Genomic DNA, 13,558 nt, shown 5'->3' with positions numbered 1-13,558 from the left:
ATTTGGGGCCCCCCTCTTGGCTGCACCCTGTTACAGTACTGTGGAAGATTCCAGAAGTCAGCCCCTGCTGGTAAGGGGGATTAGTCTGTCCCTGGCCTCTGCCTTGCAGCCCCTAAGGAAGGAATCATTTTTGCCTGCCTTTCCTCTGGCTCATATCCTTCACCTGGGGACTCCCACCCCCACCCCAGAACCTGAGCCCCCTCCCAACCAGGGGACTCTCTTGAGGAATTGACTTCCAGAACTCCCAGCACCCACTGCCCTCCCCTCTTGCGTGCCCTGTCTTCAGCTCACAGGTGCCATGGTGATGTGTGTGGCCCGAGTCCAGGTGGGCCAGGTGCACGGCACAGGGGAGCGCGTGTGTGGCTGCCCCGGCTCCTTGTGTGTGTCCGCTCTGGCCGCGTGTGTGCGTGTGTACCCCTGGTACCTCCGTGTGCACAGTTGTTTGTTCAGGCCCAAGTGGGTGTGAGTCCATGTCGCACCCACATGTGCGGGTGCCTGTCCCTGGCCAGCATTGAGGGTGTGATTGTGTGTCCACAAAAGTTGGCTTCGCTGGCAGGTTGGGAGGGAGGGAGTGGGGAGAGGCTGAGGGGATGGGCCCTGCCTGGGCTACGTTATAGAGCCAGTGACACAGCAAGGCCACAGGCAGCAGCTGGAGCCCAGGCAGCCCGGGCTGCTTCCCGTCACCCCCCTCCGAGGCTGGTGGCGTGTGGAGCACTGTGGCCAAGGGCCTGGAGGGGCTCTGGTGGGAGTCAGGCAGGCAGGGATTGCATGTGAAGGTGTGTGGAGGTGAGGCGGGCAGCACTGAGTTGTGCCAGGTGCTGGTGCCCTTTGGGTAAGCACATCTTGTTCCCGAGGGCGGCTGGTCTCACTCGAACGCACCTGTGCCAGGAAACCTGCTCTCTGGAGGGCCTGTATGCGCTTGCGCAGCATCGACGGCGTGCTCCGTAACTGTTTGTGTCAGGGGAGGAGGGAACGTGGGTGTTTCTCACTGGTGGTCTCGCTTTTGCGGATGGACTCTAAGATCCAGGATAGATCCTACCTAGTGACCCAAGCTGACCAGGCAAAACCGGTTGTCAGACCAGGGCCAGAGCTTCCGGGGCAGTATTTGTGTGTGTGTTGGGGGGGAGGAGTTGGTTGTACCAGCGGAGGGTGGCCAGTCCCCCCACCCCGGGCGATTCCCTGACAGCACCCCAGCTCTGTACCTGGCCCCACCTCTGGCTCACTTCCCTCTCAAGGTGGTTGCCACACTGAGGCCCAAGGCCAGGCAAGTTCAAGGCCTGACCTGGAACCCAAGGGTTGGGTGCTCAGCCTAGGACTTGTCCAGCTGACCCTCACACCTGTGGGGCCTCCTCTAGGTTCTGGGGGACAATCACCTGTCCAGGAGGGCGCTGTCCCTCCTACTCCCCTCAGCACCGAGGAGAGGCCAGCGAGGGACCCCGTCAGTCCTCACAATCTTGTGGGGAGGAGTGGGCCAGGGCAGGCGCCTGGTGGGGCCTGTCGAACATCCCTGAGACGCGGCTTAGTCCCGCCAGCCCGGGGCTCTGAGAGGGAGCAGGTGGGGAGACCACCAGTCTGCTGGGGAGACTCTGCCCTCAGGGAACCAAAGAGTCCAAGAAATGCTGCTGGTCCCAAAGTAGCACAGTTGTGGGAACGGGGTGGGGTGGGTGGGGAAACCCTGGGTGGGGTATGAATTCTGAGCACTGAGGTACAGAGAAGAGGTGTGCGGGCTTCATGGGCCTGAGAGCAGGGACCGGTCCCCAGCAGGCCTTTTGGAGGTCCGGCCGGCGGCAGCAGTCGGGGAGGGTGGGGACCACCCATCACCTAGAGGGCACGGGTCAGTGCAGCAGGGCTGGGATCCACATATGGCGGGGTAACTGTGCTGATGCCCACAGTGGGGAAGGCCCAGGGCCCTTCCTGGGCCAGGTGGCTTCTCATCTTTGCTCCCTGTCCCAAATTATGAATTCCCTGGACTCATGTGGGACACCCAGGAAAGGTGGACAGGCACTCAGTACCTACAGAATTTTGTATTTTAATAAATTGCGGGGTTTTCAGTGCCCCTGGTCCCTGGACAGAGACCTGGTAGCCCCCAGAGACCATTGCTCTGTAAGAGGGGCAAAGGGGTCCCCACAGGCTCTGTGCTCCCCCCTCTTCCCGGGCCTCAGCTTCCCAGCCGGAGGCCAGGCTGGGAGGTGAGCTCAGCGGCAGCCCCCGGGCTGGTCTCAGGGCGGAGGAAAGGGAGTCCTGCCTTTCAGATGAGCCAGCCCCTCCCCGGGAGGTTTGGGTCCGAGACTCTCTGGGCGGGCCCTGCAGGAGTTTGTTCTCCAAGCTCCCCGGGAGGTCCACATGCAGCCCTGGGGGTCAGATGAAGCCCTGTGGAGCCGCAGAACCCTTTCTTTAAATCAGCGCCGAGCAGCATCCCGGGGGTCTGGTTAGTAAAGCGGATTATGGGCCCCGTTCCCCGCCTGCTGGCCGGGAAGCCCTGGGATGGGGTCCCGAGGTCTGCCTCTCTGGGCACTGCAGTGCAAGCCTGAGTGTGAGAACCACCACCTGTTCAAAGGTCAAGGCGTGTGGCTGAACTGTTTGGGGCAGGCAGGAGGGCGAGTCCAGGCCTAGGGCTACCAGGCCAGGGAGACTCCTGGGGTGCAGCGCCCACACTGCTGAAACCAGGAATGTCCCGGAAAGACTAGATAAACTGGCCGCCCTGTGAGACCCCCTTCAGCACCCGTTCTGCAGGCGTTAGATGCCTACTGTGGGCCAGGTCCTGGGTATACAGAGGTGCATGAGTCGTGTGGTGCCTGACCTTGGGGTTCTGGCATCAGAAGGGAGCAACACCCACTCAAGAGCTTGTCAGAGCTCAACACCAAGACCGGGGTGCTACCAGCCCTGAGCAGGAGCCCATGAGCTACCAGGTGCTGGACACGCAGGGCACTTTGGTGGAACCCGAAGGACCCTGGGGACTCGGCTTTGGCAGCAATGTACAAACTTGAGTCCCTTCCAACTCCGGTGGTTGGCTGTGAGTGCCAGTGTCCCGTGTCTGGAGGCACAGGAGAAGGGGGCCAGGGAGTGGCCTGTTGGCACCCTGCCGGTGCCCCGCCCCGCCTCAGCCTGCAGGCCCAGGGAGGGGTCCTCAGGGGCCACGTGATGATGCTGAGCTTCCAGGAGGCTGTGTGGCCCCCTCCAGCCAGAGGACAGGCCTTTCTCTTCGATACTTTCAGCGGGGCCTGCTGCTCCCCCTCCCAGCCTGGGTGCCCATCTTCCGCTGAACGGCGAGGGGAGTCTGAGGCGCCCTCCCTGCCCTCCTGCCTGCCTGGCACTGCCCGGCTGCCCCACAGGGCCGGGCCCTGGCACGCTGAGCGCTGCAGGCCTTCCGCCTCCCCGAAGACACCGCGGCACTGAATGGCACACAGTGCCAAATGCTCCCTTCAGCTGGCAAAAGCAGCAATTAGTGTCTAATGAGGCTCCTTGCTTTATTTTTAGGTAACCTCCAAGGCCCTGCCTGTGTAATTCAGCCCGCCATTGCTTGGCAGATAATTAAAGCATGTCACCATAATTTGCCCTTTAAAAAAAAATAAAGCTGGTAATTATGTTTTTATTGCAAGTGAGGGGGAACGAAGAGGGACAGAAAACAAAGAGGGGTGGAGCTGGGGCCAGAGTGGGCTCGCTCCGGTTCTCCGGTGCTTCCATGCAGGAGCCAGGAACCCACCAGCCCCGCGGCCTCCTGAACTTCAAAGGTGGTTCTGCCCAAGGCCCCTCCTTGCTGGCTTCCCTGGCCTGCGCTTCTGGAGTTCTCCTCTTCCAGGATTGGTTGGAAAGAAGCTTTAAATTTTTTTCCAAAGGTTTATTTTATTTTCATTAGAGAGAAGGGAAGGGAGAGAGAGAGAGAGAGAGAGAGAGAGAGAGAAACCGATCAACCGCCTCCTACACGTGCCCCAACCAGGGACTGAGCCCACAACCCAGGCAGGTGCCCCGACTAGGGGTCAAACCTGTGACCTCTTGGTTGCGGGACAATGCTCCAGCCAACTGAGCCACACCGAACAGGGTGGGAAGAACCCCTTTCTCAGCCCCAGCTTGCTTGGGAGTACTCCAGGGGGCAGGAAGGGGTGGGCCTGAACCCAGAGTAGGCATGAGTTGACTGCTGAGCTGCACATGGGCACCTGGGAGCTCCTGAGGCTTTTGTGCTATTACCTGTGTTTGAAAATTTCCAAAGTAAGTAGTTAAATAGGACTTCCCTCCCCGGAGGGGGTCTGCTAGAGCCTGGCACCTCTAAAATTTTGCCGTCAAAGCCTCAGGCTTCTGGGCCAAGTCATGTTCTCCCAGAACACATCTGTCAGTTTGCAGCCATATTGGACATCAAGACACCAGCTACTGGCTACCCCAAAGGTATGAGACGGGGACAGGTAAGTTTTGGAAGATCTAATTTTGAAAGAACTTTGAGATTACCTTCATTCAAGTAGCAAGCAGTCCCCCACCTCCTGCCCTACCACTTCCTGAATGCCACTCAGCCCTGAACCCAGGATGACAGGCGCCCTGGAGCTGGAATCGAGAGATCTGGATTCTAGGTAAGGCTCTGCTGCTGGCTTGCTCTGTGCCCTTGGGCAAGTTGCTTTCCCTCTCTGGGCCTTAGTTCTTCATCCATAAAATGAAGGTTTGAGCTCTGAGCTCTCAGAGCCTGCCAGCATTGTAGTAGCACAGAAAGGGGAGGTGACTGCGAAGAAGAGTCTTTTGGGGCCAGTTGCTACGGCAACTGTGCACACACTAAGGTTGGGGGAAGGGCTTGAGTATGCAAATCAGGCCCTTCCTTCAGCTTCCCCCACCCAGGCTGTGTGTCTGCGATCCAAGAATCAGGCTCTGTTAATACTGTGGGGCCCTGGAGGAGGATGCAGAAATGGCGGGGTTGTCGGAGAGCCAGCCCTGTGCCCCACCGCAGGTGGTGGGTGGGCTTGCCTGTGAAGAAAGAGCAGAACTAGATGCCTTACGTTGGGTGGGACCCCAAGGACCACCACCGACCCCCCTCACACACACAGCAGCAGAGGAAACTGAGGCTTTTGAGAGATCCCAGGAGACACCCCCCCGCCCCCCCCCGCCCCCCCCCCCCCGCCATTCGGATCAACCTAGAAAGTCAGTGGCCACGGTTACTAGAGGCCCATGAACACACTGTCGGGAAACACTGCCTCTTCTGAGCTTGTGTTGGGGAAGCTGGGAGCCAAGCTGAGGGGGAGGGACCAGTCTGTGCACCCAGTCCATGCAGGTTGGCAGCTGTGCCTGGCACCTGTGGGCATAGGTGGAGGGCACCGGGGTGGGGCAAATGTAGAGGCCCACACAGGAGTTTGGGGTTAGAGCCCTGGCTTTGGTCTGTGGCAGGTCTGAAACTCAGACGCCTGAATCTCAGCTCTCCCAACTTCAGTTCCTGTGAAACAGATAATAATATCTACTGAAGATGTTGGCAAGACTACAAAAGCATCATGAGAGCACAGGAAGTCAAGGGGAGACTGCAGTGGCCCCGTAGCCTTGGCTGCCCCCACCCAGGGCAGTGGGCTCCCCTCTCCTCCCCTGACTCCGCTTGCCCTCGTCTGTGGTTTGGGGCTTCCGTCTTCCACCCGCTCCTCCAGTGCTAGGGTTCCCTCCTGAGCTCCAGGTCTGTGTCCATCACCTTTTTCTTCTTCCACCTTGAAATTCCATGGCCTCGCTCATCTAAACTGGTGGCTTCAGTGCCTTCCCAATATTCTGTGTCCTCCTCCTGCACGTCCCAGCCTCCCTTGCAGCAGTTGGGTTGGGGCCACACGACCAGTCCTGGCCAACAAGCCGTGGGAGCCCCAGTGCTGTCGCCTCTTGGACAGAGGTGCCGCCTCGAGTAGCACGAGATGGCGGCATATAAGATGGAGGGTGCCCGGGTCTCTGGCCACTGGCTGGAGACCCTCTGCCAACCCACGATGAACTTGGTGTGAACAAGAACTACCCTTGAAGGGTACGATGCTGTGATTTCAGAATTTGTTTTTAAGTTAGAGCTTTTCCTATCCTGACTCATACACCATCGGAGAACTGCCAAGTGTACCCCTCCCTCCCAACCCCCAAACCTCCTTCTGCCCTCCCACTGGCTACTCCATCACCCGTAGTGGAACTCGGTCTTCTAAATGTGTTTCTCTTCCATGGTCTCCATTTGGGTGGTCAGCAGCCACCCACGCCAGAAACCTGCACCTTCCCACCTCTCATCAGTAGCCGAGTCCCTGTCATTCTCTCTGTCCTCTCCTCCATGCCCACTACCACCACCTCTCACCCTGGATGCAGACTCAGTCTTCAGTTCCTCTCCCAGTGTCCAGCCCTTATCTTAGTTCTTTTTTTAAAGGTTTTATGTATTTATTTTTAGAGAGAGGGGAAGGGAGGGAGAAAAACATCGATGTGTGGTTGTCTCTTGAGCACCTCCTCCTCGGGACCTGGCCCACAAGGCAGGCATGTGCCCTGACTGGGAATCAAACCAGCAACCCTTTGGTTTGCAGGCCTGGGCTCAATCCACTGAGCCACACCAGCCAGGGCTGTCTCAGTTCTTTAAACATGTTTCTCCCTGTCTCCTGGCATGTGTTCTCTCACACGATAGATCTGCCATCACCCTTACCTTTGTCCCTTTGTGTGTAATGTGTGTCTCTTTCTTCTGGCTGCTTTTACATTTTTCTCTTTACCACTAGTTTTAAGCGATTTGATGATGACATACTTTGGTTTTCTTCATTTTTCTTGTACTGGGTTTTGTTGAGCTTCTTAGGTCTGTGGGTTTACAGTTTTTGTTATATTTGGAAATTTTTTGGCCATTGTATTAATAGTTCTTTTTTAATTGTATTTTTTCCATTACCATTTATCCCCCCTCCTTCCTCCTCTACCCACCCCTTCCCCTGCAATCACCACACTACTGTGTGTCCATGAGTTTTTAATTTTTGCTTGATTCTGCCCCCCTCCCGACCCTGCAGAGCTGTCAGCCTGCTGTCTATCTATGAGTCTGTCTCTGTTTTGTTTCTTAGTTCAGTTTATTCATTAGATTCCACACGTAAGTGAAATCATACAGTGCTTGTCTTTCTCTGACTAGTTTATTTTACTTAGCATCATGTTCTCCAGGTCCATCCTCACTGTTGCAAATTGTAAATTTTTCTTTTTAATAGCCAAGTAGTATTCCATTGTGTAACTGTCCCATAGTTATTTTATCCACTCATCTACTGATGGACACTTGGGCTGCTTCCAAATCTTGGCAATTGTAAATAATGCTGCAATGAACACAGGGGTGCATATATTCTTCCAAATTAGTGTTTTGGGTTTCTTTGGATAAATTCCCAAAAGTGGAATTGTTGGGTCATAAGGTAGTTCCATTTTTTATTTTTTTGAGGTAACTCCATACTGCTTTCCACAGTGGCTGCACCAGTCTGCATTCCCACCAACAGTGCACAAAAGTCCCCTTTCTCCACGTCCTCCCCAGCACTTGTTGTTTGTTGATTTATTGATGACAGTCATTCTGACAGGTGGGAAGTGATACCTTATTGTGGTTTTAATTTGCATCTCTCTGATGATTAGTGATGTTGAGTATCTTCTCATATGCCTATCAACCATCTGTATGTCCTCTTTGGAAAAGTGTCTATCCAAAATTTATACAGAACTTACAAAACTCAACCCCAAACAACCCCATAACAATGGCCATTAATTCTTTTCTTTAAAAATATTTAATTAATTTATTTTAGAGAAACAGGAAGGGACGGAGAAAGAGAGGGAGAGAAATATCAATCGATTGCACATGCCCCAGATGGGACTGAACCTGCAATCCAGACGTGCACCCTGACTGGGAACAGCACCGGGTGAACTTTCGGTCTGCAGACTGGCACTCAGTCCTCTTAGCCACACCAGCCAGGGTGAAAATAGCCATTATTTCGGCAAAAATGTTTCTTTCTGCCTCTCTAACTTCTCTCCTTTGAGAACATCTATTACATATTATATTAGACCTTAACGTTGTCCAATAACTCTGATATGCTCCTCTTCTTCTTCTTTTTCTTCTTCTTTTTTTTTTTGGTCTTTTTTTTCTCTTTGTGTTTTATGTTATATAGTTTGTTGCTATGTCTTCAGGTTCACTAAACCTTTCTTCTGTGACATCCAGTCTGATACTAATTGTATCAAGTACACTTCTAATCTCTGCATTGTAGCACTCATCTCTAGAAGCTTGCTTGGTTCTTTTACTCCTTGGATTTTTAAAAAAAAAATATCTTCTATGTCTCTAGTTAAATGTTTAATTTCTTTCTAACTTCTTGAACATATGGAATACAATTCCATATCTATGTTATTTCTGTGTTGATTTCAATTAATTGATCTCTTTTCTCATTATTTCTTTTCTCATTTTCCTCCTTCTTTGTATACCTGGCATCTTCTTATTGGATGCAGCTTTTTTGAGTTCTTCCTCACACAGCTGGTTACTTTTATATACATGTAAATATTCTTGAGCTTTGTCCAGAATGTCCTTAAGTCACTTGGGGATGGTTTGGTCCTTTTAGTCTTGCTTTCAAGCTTGGTTAGATGCGATCAAAGCAGCATGTGTTCAGGGACCATTTGGACCCACTAGGGAGGCAAAACTTTTATGAGTCCTCCGGCCTCCGCCGTGAACTATGGGGTTTTCTGCTCGGGCTGGTGGAGCTTGTGTGGCCCTGCAACTGTTTCCTCTGACTAGGCTCAGCTTGTTCCCTAAGGGAACCTGATCTGTGTTCGGCTGAGTGAGTGCTTGAGGGCAGCCTCTCTGGGGTTCTCTCTCTGTGCAGCTCTTTCTTCTATGGCCTCTGACCTGTGAACTTTTGAACTCTACCCACCTTGGTCCCCCTGGAGTCCAACTCTTCCTGGACCTCCACCCCCTGCGCCACAGCCTGGGCACTCTCTCCAGACAGTACAAGGGTCAGCTGTAGAGCTGACCTTATCCATTCCCCGTATCTCAGGGATCACTGTCACCCAGAGCTTAATGCCCAGTGCCTTGAGAACTGTGGTTTTGTGGATTCCGTCTATTTTATTGTGGTTGTTTCAGGCAGGAAGATACATCTTCTACTTTATTTTGTTTGGAAGTGGAAGTGTTCTCTTGTCTTTCTGAGTTGCAGATCTGCTCAGGCAATTCTCTGCTTGCTTGTTGGAAGTTCCTCAGTGACCTTGACCTAATAACTGTGTGTGGGGCTCTGCTTGTAGACCCTCCCTGGCCAGCGTGGATGAGAATAAGTCTACCAAGACATGACCTGCCTTGGGAGGAAAGGTGGCCAATCTCTCAGAGGAGAAGGGCCTTGAGCTTGTTCCTCAATGGGCTTTTATTGGGTTCAATTTACATAGGAATACAGGGTATATACATAAAGCTCATCAATCACTGTCAGGCAGTAATGATCAAACAATAGATAACATTCAAAGAACTGGTGTGGAGGGCTTATTCTGAGTCAGGGTCAGATAGCTAAAGGGCCATAAAACTTTGGGGAAACAAACTCATTCTATGCTTGGATCCTTGTCATTTAAATTGAGAGCATTCTTAGCAAAGCAGGTTTCACAGGATTTTATGCATTCTTTCCTGGGCTTGATCACCCCAGGGAACTGCCAATTCCTGCCCAGGGCTGCACCGCCCTCCAGCATTGTTTCAGGCTTAAGTCAGGTGGGGGAAGTAAGGCAGCCAAGAGATTAGGAGACTTCTTACGGACAGAATGAGGACTCAGGCTATGTTAAAGCCAAGGGGTGAGGGTCCATCACCACCTTTTTCTATAGCCCCCCCAAGTCCTTCCCTGAGAACCCTTTGAGACCACACCTGTCTTAGGTCGTCCCTCCCTTGAGGAATCTTACCCATCATTGGCTAACTGGTCATCTGCCCAGGGCCAAGTAGGGTGAAGTAAATGGGGCAGAGGAGGCACCCCTGCCAGGAAGATAAACTTTGTCTCCTTAGTGGCTAATGGTCCAAAGGTCTTTTACTTAGCCTTAGCTATGGGGCATTACAGCTTCTGAAACCAAGCAGGGCAATTTCCAACAAATAACAAACAGGGCTAACTCAGTGCCGGGCACTGTTCTAAGTTCAACATGCATTGAATCATCTCATCTTTACAACTGTATGAGGGAAGCACTGTTTTTGCTCTCACTTTACAGATGTGGACACTGAGGCTCAGAGAGGTGGAAAAACTTGCTCAGGGACACACAACAAAGAAGTGGTGGAGCTGGGATTTGAACCTCAGGCAGTCTGCTACAGTGTTTGCTCTTAGCCTCCTCTCCACACTGCCTCTCTAAGGTACTCTAATTCACTTCCGTCTCCACCCTTCATTTCTTATCAATTGTTTTTCAAGCACTGTCGTGCTCAGGTCCACTATTGGTTACTAGAGATGTGGAGCAACTAGTATTCAGAAATAGCTATAAAATAATAGGGAAGTGGAGAGTATGCCATGTACCAGAAGCTCAGAGAAGTTTCTCCGAGCCTACTCTGAAGGAGAACATCTGAGCTGATTCCTAAGGGGTAAGGGGTTGTAAAGTGAAGACAAGAAAGGGTGTTTCAAGGATGAGCAAAGGGATGGAAGTGATAAACCACATGGCATTTGGGAGGAGCTGAGTGGGGACCTGGGAAGATGGAGATGCACACTGCAGGGGTGGGAGCTGAAACTGGAGGCGCAGGCAAGGGCAATGGGCAGAGAGCCTTGGGGGCTCTGCCCAGTAGCCTGGCCTCTCTCCTAAGGAGGGAGTGATCTGGTCAGAACTGCAATTGGACAGTCACTCTGTGGATGGTGGACTGGAAGGGCCTGGCCTAGAGGCTGGGAGACCTGTCAGGAGGCCACTGCCAGGGTCTGGCAGGAGGTGAAGACCTGGAGAGAAGGGGCTTGGTTGGATGTAGAGGGTAATTGAGGGCGAAAAGGTGGGATGAGGCTGGCTTCGATGACTGGATGCTGGAGTTGCTGGAAGGGGAGAGGGAAGACTTGACTCCTCAGCTATAACTTGAAAGGAAATGGGCATGCATTCCACTTAATGCTTTCTCCTTCCCTCTGGATGGGATGCAGCTGTGATGGCAGGAGCTGGAGTAGCCATGTTGAACTCCAAGAATGCAAATAAGTTTAAGGGATAGCAGCGCCTCATTACAGTCTAGAAGTATCTACCTTTGGACTGTTATGTGTAGGGAAACTCAACTTGTGTCTTGCTGACACCATTAGAGTTTACAGTCTCTGTAAGAGAAACTTAGGATACATTTGAATGAATGTACCTATATTCCACTGATTCTCCCCCACACTGTTTGAGCCTTTCCCCCGCCCCCCCCCCCCGCCCCTTGACCTTTGCCTGCGGTGGTCCCTGTGCCAGGGGATGCCACCTGCTTGGACAGTGGACACCATCAGGTCAGGATCCTACCATGGCATTCCTTCTTCCAGGACCAGTCTTTCTGCTATGCCTCCACTCAGCACTCCATTTTCTTGACCATTTCTGCAAGCTTTTCAGGGGCTGGCCATGCCTTTTTCCTCTTCGTTGGCCAGTGTATCCTTCTGTTAGGGACTCAATCAATACGTGCGTGATGGTGAATGATTCTGAGAAGTGGGCATGGAGAGGACATTGTTGGGCTGTCGGGAGAATTCAATGAGGTCACCGTATGAATCAGGTGGTTATGCTGTGTAACAAATGACCACAAACCCTCAGTGGCCTAAAACCACAGAGATTTTGTTCCTTTCTCACACTGTCTACCCGTCCTGGGCCAGGGGGAGAGAGCTCTGCTCCTCTTAGTTGCTCAGGGACCGCAGACGACAAACGTTCCTCTGCCTTATGATGTCATCACCTCCACACAGGCTTTCTTGGCGGGGGAAGAGAATGGGCAGACATGCACACCAGCTCGTACGTGCTTCCACCCGAACGTGACACACATCCTTTTTGCTCGTACCGCACTGGCTGAAATAAATGCTCTCGCCTGGCCTGACTTCAAGGAGATGGGGATATGTGATCCCGTTTGCCTAGAAAGAGAAGAGAACTGTAAATACTGGTTAGCAGCAATGATGTCTACCAGTTCAGTGTGTGAGAGCCTGGCACAGTATTGAGAACACAGTACACGATCCACCAGTGTGCTGGTCCCTAGTCACTCATCATTCAGCTGTATATATTTCACGGCATATGGTGGTGAGACACAAGTCATCTTCCTTGTCACATGCAGCTGATGGCGAAGTCAGGGAAGAGGGACAGACATTTCTCGAATCAATACATTCTTATATAAAGAATTATAGTCTGTAATAAGTGCTCTAAAAGAAAAGCACAGGGTCCCATGAAAAAGACTAATGGTGAGTGTGTGTGTGTGTGTGTGTGTGTGTGTCAGACTCCATTAGAATGAGGAGTCAGGGAAGGCCTCTCGGAGGAGGCGGCCTTTGAGATGAGATCCAGAGAAAAAGGAAGTCAGGGGAAGGGGAGGGAAGAGCTTTTTAGGCAAAGAGAGCAGTGTGTGCAAAGGTGTGGAGGTGGGATAGGGTTTTGAAGTGAAGAAACTCAAGGGGGCTAAGCCTGGAGCTCAGTGACTGAGGGGTGTGTGGGGGAAGCAAGGGCAGAGAGGCCCAAACGGGGGATCGCCTGGGACCTGGCAGCATGCGACTGGGAGGATACTAGAAAGCTTTAAGTAGGATGGGTCATGACCTGAACTGAAGCAGGAGACAGCACAGGAAGAACTCTGAGACTGCAATATTGTCACAGGCCAGCATTTAGCACCCTGGTTGCCAGGAAACACCCTTTACCAATTAGGTAGAATAAATAGTAAACCAAGGCAGGGAGGAGGAAGGAGACAGGTCTCACACACTAACTCAGCAGTCCTGAGTCTGGTCTGATAATATTGCCAGGTGATCCAACATCACAAGAAACACTATATTAGCAAGAAAGAAGGAAAGTCCTTGAAATTCTGTGTAACATTTCCACTATCTGGGAAAGAAAGCCTTGAAATGGGGCTTTCATCCCAGGGCATGAATGTGGGAGAGGGTCCCCGGTGCCCAAAGAAAGAGCCCATAAAACAACTTTGGTTAATTGTCCACCTCTGGTCACTATGTTTTAGGAGGGAGTCCCTGATGCTTACAGAAAGAGCCCATAAATAACTTTGGAAAGTGCCCCAATTCTAATTAACTGCCTCCTGTCACATATTTGTTTTACAACAAGATGAACAAATTGGGTCTGGAGCAAGATAAGGATTTGGGCTAACAGACCCCCCCAACACACCTAAGTTTGGGTAGTCACATTCCCCCAGGAAACCCGGCACCACATTTACCTGTTAATCAATATGTAATTTTTTTCCCTCCTATCCCACCAACTATATGAGTCCTGACTCTCTCTCTCTCTCTCTCTCTCTCTCTCTCTCTCTCTCTCCCCCTCTATCTCTCGGGGACTCAGAGTGTTCTTGGCTCTCGGGCCACAGGGCCTCTGGCCACACAGCCTCAGGCTGCCCAGGGGCTTGCCACTCTGGTCTCCAGCCTCTCTTGCTTTTCTCACCCTGCTTTGCCCTGAAGCTTTGCCTTTCAACCCCTACTCTACCCGGTCCTGTTCTCTTCCATGGAAATGCGCCACTAATAAACTGATTACATACTACTAGGTT

Source organism: Phyllostomus discolor, chromosome 4, assembly GCF_004126475.2.
Source record: "Phyllostomus discolor isolate MPI-MPIP mPhyDis1 chromosome 4, mPhyDis1.pri.v3, whole genome shotgun sequence".
In the NCBI taxonomy this organism is placed as follows: Eukaryota; Metazoa; Chordata; class Mammalia; order Chiroptera; family Phyllostomidae; genus Phyllostomus; species Phyllostomus discolor.
The sequence above is the reverse complement of the archived record's forward strand: the minus strand, read 5'-3'. Positions refer to the sequence as shown.